This window comes from Octodon degus, unplaced genomic scaffold (assembly GCF_000260255.1).
Source record: "Octodon degus isolate 3935 unplaced genomic scaffold, OctDeg1.0 scaffold00097, whole genome shotgun sequence".
NCBI classification, from domain to species: domain Eukaryota; kingdom Metazoa; phylum Chordata; class Mammalia; order Rodentia; family Octodontidae; genus Octodon; species Octodon degus.
Genome location: NW_004524673.1, coordinates 7,107,393 through 7,114,005, shown reverse-complemented (window position 1 = coordinate 7,114,005; position 6,613 = coordinate 7,107,393). Strand labels below are relative to the sequence as shown.

Genomic DNA, 6,613 nt, shown 5'->3' with positions numbered 1-6,613 from the left:
ATCCATCTCCCCCACACCCTTTTTATTTTTATTATTTTTTGCCTTTTAAAGTTTATATTTCATATATGCATATATTAAGGTCAGTAGATCTCCATGCCTCATATCTTTCACTTGGTAATTGTCAATATAATACTCCAGTGCTAACTATTGACCCACCAAGTTGTCCTCCCTTCCCCTTTGTTGGCAAAATTCTGGGGAACCTCCTCCCACTTATCAATATCTCTTATGGGGGTCCCTGTTTTAGGCACCAAATTTGTAGGGCTCTGTTGGTCTCTGTGGTCTCTGGGGGAAAACAGCAAGAGGATTGAGTAAGTAAAGATGAGATAATAGCTGAGATCAGGAGGTAGACTAAGCCTGATAGGCAAAGGTCCCCCAGAACAACCATAGCAGAGTTTGCAAAGTTACAAGATACAATGTTGCCTAGTAACTAATAGACCACAATGTCCAAGAAGGATGTTTTTCTCAACTGAGATAGCTTGACTATTTTAGACAATGAGGCCTCATCCTACCCTCTCACATATAATCAATTTCCAGCTTTAGCAGCTCCCTACATGTACAGAGCTATTTTTGTAATATGTTAACTTTAATTCCTTCAGATAGATTCCCAGTAGTGGAATACATGGATTACTTTTGATTTTCAGTTCTCATATGGCAAGAGATTTTTATTTATATTTATTTATTTATTTATTTATTTTTATCTTTTGCCATAATTTTATTGATAAACAAATAGCAATGAGATAGTTTCAAATCAAATCAGTAGGCAAGAGATTTTTAAAGCATTTTTCCATATATTTATTTGCATTTGTACTTGTTTGATAAATATTTGTTTTGCTCATTTCCCCATGGATTATTTGTTGTTTTAATAATAAAAAATGTAACGTTATTTACATATTCTAGATATTAATCTGCTGGAAGAGTAGCTGGAAAAATTTTTCTCCCATTCTGCAGGCTGTCTCTTCACTTTGTTAGTTGTTTGACTTGTGCAGAAATTATTAAATTTGATTTAATCCCATGTATCAGCTCTTGCTACTGGTTCTGGAGGTATCAAAGTGCTACTCAAAAAATCATTGCCTATTTGTTTAGCTTGAAGTGTTTTCTCTATATATTCTTCTAGTAGTTTCAAAGATTCATGTTGTACATTAATGTTTTATATCCATTTTGAGATAATTTTGTACAGGGTAAGAAATGGGTATCTAGCACTGGGGAGGTAGCTTGGCTGTCTAAGCACCTGCCTGGCAAATGCAATGATGTAGGTTTGATCCCTGGTACCACCTTCTGTGCTGGCCCTGGAACCCCAGGACACTGTATAGGCCATGGAAACCAGGCTTGGTGGTGCACATCTGTAATCCCAGAATTTGGAGCCCAAGAGAGGACGATCATTAGAGTCTGAGGTGCATAGTGAGACCCTGTACCAAATAAGTACATAAATAAATAAATAAATAAATAAATAAAGGTATCTAGTTTTAATGTTCTACAAGTGGATGTGAAGTTTTCTCAGCACTATTCGTTGAGAACTTTTCCTTTCTTTCTTTTTTTTCTCTTTCTTTCTTTCTTTCTTTCTTTCTTTCTTTCTTTCTTTCTTTCTTTTTTTTTGTATTTTAGGGAAGGGTCTACAGGATGTTCAGGGTCTCACTACTGGATTGGACTCATAGTGATCCGCCTGTTTACAGCCTCCCAAGAACTGGGATTATGGGTGCGTGCCACCATGCCCAGTCTCAACACGCCCTAGGGGCGAGGCTGGCATGGCAGGCTGGGGATCAAACTCTCGGCCCTTAAGCTTGCTTGCAGGTACTTTAATCTGCTGAGATATTTGGCCATCCCTGAAGAACTTTAGAAAATCTGTGAACACTAATTTTGACTTTTTCAAGAAATCATTTGCCTGTTCCAGTGTGTGTTTATTTTTTGGTTTTCTATTTTAGCCCATTGTACTTTATGCTTATTTTTACTCTGTACTTTTCTGTTTTCACAACACTGATTTCATGTAGTATATTTTCAGGTCAGATGTTTTGATACCTCAATTTGCTGTTTTTGTTCAAGACTGCTTTGTCAATTTAAATTCTTTTGTTTTCCATATTGCATTTTAAAACTTTTTCTTAGTTCTATGAAAAATGTCCTTGTAATTTTATGGAGATTACATTAAATCTGTAGACTTCTTTTTGTCATATGGGCATTTTACCAATATTAATTTTGCTTGCCTGTGAGCATGAGATGCTTTTCCACTTTCTAGTGTTCTCTTTAATTGCTGATTTCAGTGTTTTTCAATTTTCCTTAGAGAGATCATTCACCTTCTTTCTTAAATCTATTCCTAGGTGTTTTACTTCTGTTGACGCTATCATGACTGGGATTATTTTTATAATTTCTTCTCAGGTATGTCTTTATCAGAATATAGGAAAACTACCAACTTTGTATTTTGATTTGTAGCTTTCTTTTTTAAAGTTGTTATGTATATCTAAAATGCACCAATAATCACATTTCTCATAGAGAAGTTGTACCTGTATGTGATGTAGCTTGTTTTTCCCTCATTCTTCTATCATCCCTTCAACCATTCTTTCCTTTTCCATTTATAAAAGCTTTGTTTCCGTATTTTCCTTTTTGTTACTACTTTTCTTTCCTTCTCCCCTCCCCTTTCCTTTGCTCCTCTTCCTGTTTGAACTTCTTTTTCCCATTTTACAATGCCTATTATACATTTTGCTTCTTGTTTACATTTTAAGTTTCTTATAACAGAGAAATAGTGTTATTTAAAGATGTGTGTCCAATTAATTTTATCTAAGAGTATGTTCTCAACTTGCATACAGTTACCTAGAAATGTCTCCAGCATATCCTTCTTTATGGCAGAGTAGTACTCCATTGTATATTAAAAAACCACACCTTCTTTATCCATTTACCAGCTGCTAGGCACTTGGTTTATTCCAAGATTTATCTATTACAAACTATGCTTCTATAAACATAGGTGTGCAGATATTTCTTTCTTTCCCAGATATTTCTATAGTATGATGCTTTCAATTCTTTTGGGAAGATACTCGGGAAGGGTTTATACATCCACCAACAGTGGAGAAGGATTCTTTTCCCCACAGCCCTGACAGCATTAGTTGTTGATTGATTTCTTGATAATAGCCATTTTCTGGGGTGAAATGGAATCTCAGTGCTAATTTGTATCTCTTGAATGAACAATAATGTTGAACATGTTAAAAGTATATTTATTTTCTGTTTGTACTTCATCTGGGAAGTGTGTATTCTTCTCAGAAACCCATTTTTGAGTTGGATCTTTAAATTAGGGAGAGTCTGATCTTTCTGAGTTCCTTATATGTTCTCAATAATAATCCCTTGTCTGAGCAACATTTTTCCTCCAGACTGTGGGTTGCCTCTTCACTTTGTTGGTGGTTTCTTTTGCTCTACATAATATTTTTCATAAGATAAGATTCCAGTTGTTGACTCTTTTTGTTTTTCCTATTGCTTTATTAGAGCAAAATTTCAACAAAGAATTGCTGTTACATTGTGGCCCTAGTCCTTCAAGGTCAGTAAGGACTCAGGACTTACGAGAACTTGCACTGTAACATCCTGTAACTCAGTGGTGTTCCAAATTTTCTGATCAAGGAGATTATGCAGCCACAGAGAAAAGTGATCAGTGATGTACAGTGTGCCTAAGGAGAATAACATGGAGAGAAAACATTCTTCAGGCTTTCACAGAAAGAAAATTGGTCAAGCAATGGCCGTGACTCATCTACATGGATGACACTGACAAAAAAAATCTACAAATTGCTATACAGGGTTTCAGGGTAAATCCTGAAGGGATTTGACTGACGTTGTCAGATACAAAAGTTAAATTTTTTGTTATATAGGTCTTGCATAATCTTGGTCTTAACTGTCCAGCAGAAAAGTATAAAAATGAGGTGTAAAAAGTAAAGTCATATTAATATACTGAGCTGTAAAAGGCTCAAGTCAACAACTTTTGACATTTCTAGTCATGCAAATAACTCACTGTTATTCTGGACCACTGGACTATATTGGATTACTTTACTGAATTCATGTACCTACAATATTTAAATGGCAATGGAATACTCATCTCTGACAAAACTAAACAAAAAGGGGGATATAAATGAAGGACCATTGTGTAGCGGAAAAAATATGTATCTGTATATACAAAATAATTAGCATAGGTATATAGCTTCTTTCTCTTAGTTCAATGAGAAGAAAGTTTTGAACTAATAGTGTTTAGACAAGATATCATGTCTGCATCTTATACTATTAATTACTACAAAGACAACAATACACAATTTATTAATTATTGTAACTGTCCTACTAACCTGTTTTTTTTTAAACTTGACTTTTATTTATTTATTTTTATTTTTTTCAATTTTTGGCGGAACTGGGGATTGAACTCAGATCCTTGCGCTTGCCAGGGAAGCGCTTATTCCACTGAGCCATCTCTGCGTCCTCCTACTAACCTGTTTTGAAACTGTCTCATTGCTATTTCTTTCTAAATAAATTAATATAAAGGATCTGGGAAGATAGCTCAGTGATTTAAGCATCTGCCTGGCAAGCACCAAGTCCTAAGTTTGATCTCTGGTACCAAAAAAAATTAATATAAGAAAAAGAAAGAATGGCTGTTCTTTGCAGAATATATGGTCTTCTTCTTTTTTCTATTTTATTTTTTGGTACCAGGAATCGAACTTGGGACTTCATGTTTGGCAGATAAGCACTGCACTGCTGCGCTACATCCCTTTCCCTTATTGACGTGATTTAATGTGTGTGTGTGTGTGTGTGTGTGCAGTCTTATCTACTTAGACCCATGGAAGAAAAACCTTTAAACGTGTTTATATGTTTCCATATTTTCGGTTTACATGCAAAGTTTGTTTACACATTCATAACTATCCCACTATAAATGACAAGTTTTCCCTTCCACTCCCCTCACATATACAAAGATCTTCACAAATACACAATTTAAATTGGTTTAATCTTGAAGTGTGAGCCAATGACACTGAAAACTAAACATTTCAAGTCTCGCACCAAACAGTAAAATCCTCAAAGACCATCTGGATCTGTAGAATGATTTATATCAATAAGAAAACCTATTTTTGATGTGGCAAAAGAAATATATTCATCTCCAAGTACAAGTTCAGGCTCCTGCCAGCCAATTCTGTCAGGCGGTAGCCAGAAAGCATCATCTTCTTTTGTAACTTCACTATCATCAACAGTTCTGTTCAGTTCCTCCCTTTCACTTTTGTGGACATGTCTCTTTTCTGATCACAACAATATTTTTGTTTTTTATTTATTTTTTAAAAATAATTTTATTGGGAAACAACAATGAGACTATGTCAAATCAACTTGGTAGGTCAGTTTCAATAATTAACATGTTGCATACTGTCTTCTTAGTGGTTATTTGTTGTACAAGATGGGGGCATGATATCCTATTTACAAACACCATTAGAACAAATCCTTCTATTCACTGAATTAAGAGAATGTGGCTATATATCTATCCCAACCATTTTGAATACACAGATACAAAATGGTCATTCATCTGTATCCCCTTTTTTGTTTAGTTCCATCATTTAAATATTGTAGGTGTGTGAACTCAACAAAATATTCCAAAATAGTCCAGTAGTCCATGATAGTATTGGGTCTTCCACTTGACTGGCAAAAGCTACAATTGTTGTTACTTAGATCTTGCTTTATCTTGGTCTCAACCATCCAGCAGAAAAGTATAGAGATGAAGTATAAGAAATAAAGCCATATTGTTATGTTGAGCTGTAGGGGACTCAGGTCAGCAACTTCTGAAATTGCCAGTCAAACAACACCATTTTTGTAATTGCTATAGTTAACATAGGTAAGCTTTCTGTCTGGCCAAAACTTGAACTCCAGAAATTCTCGCCTGAACTTTCTCCCAGGTCCTACATTTTGTGATGTTCTTTTTAGTCTCCTTTTTTGAGGCTATGGTACTTTTCATTTTAGAAGATTTTCACTTCCTTAATTAGGTAAATTTGTAAGTATGTATTTTTCTTTATGCTGCTATGAATTATATTATTTTTCTAATTATTTCTCAATTGGCTCATTACTGGTGTAGAATCAAGCTTTTGATTTTGTGTGTTTATATTTTATTTTGCTACGTTGATGAATTTCTTTTTAATTCTATGAGTCTTTCAATTTTTTTAGGTCTTCTGTGTAGATTATGGCTTGTTCAAATAATCATCACTTGATTACCTTCTTACTTATGTATATCTTATGTTTTTGTTTCTTTTGCCTGAAAAAAACCCTATCCTTGCATTCTTCCTGATTTTAGAGGGAAACGGTCAGTTTTTTCCACTTAAGATGATACTGGCAATATAAGTAAGTTTAATAAGAATGAGATAAAGTCTTTGTATACCTATTTTCTTTAAGGTTTTTATTCTGTTGAACTTTGTGAAAGGCTTTTTCTATATCTGTTAAGATGATCATGCTATTTTGTCCTTGCTTCTGTTTATGTGGCTTATTACATTGATGTGCATTTGCTGAGCCATCCTTGGGATAAAATCTACTTGATAGTGATGTCTGATATGTTTGATGACTTGTCCAATTGTAATTTTCAGTTTTTGTTGAGGATTTTGCACTTATCTTCATTAAGAGATTGGTCTGTACT

The 6,613-nt window shown here is 34.4% G+C and overlaps 1 pseudogene; it reads right to left on the bottom strand.

Moving 5' to 3' along the window:
- Positions 1-4,941: 4,941 nt before the first annotated feature.
- Positions 4,942-5,244, bottom strand: LOC105743084 (annotated as a pseudogene).
- Positions 5,245-6,613: the final 1,369 nt, after the last annotated feature.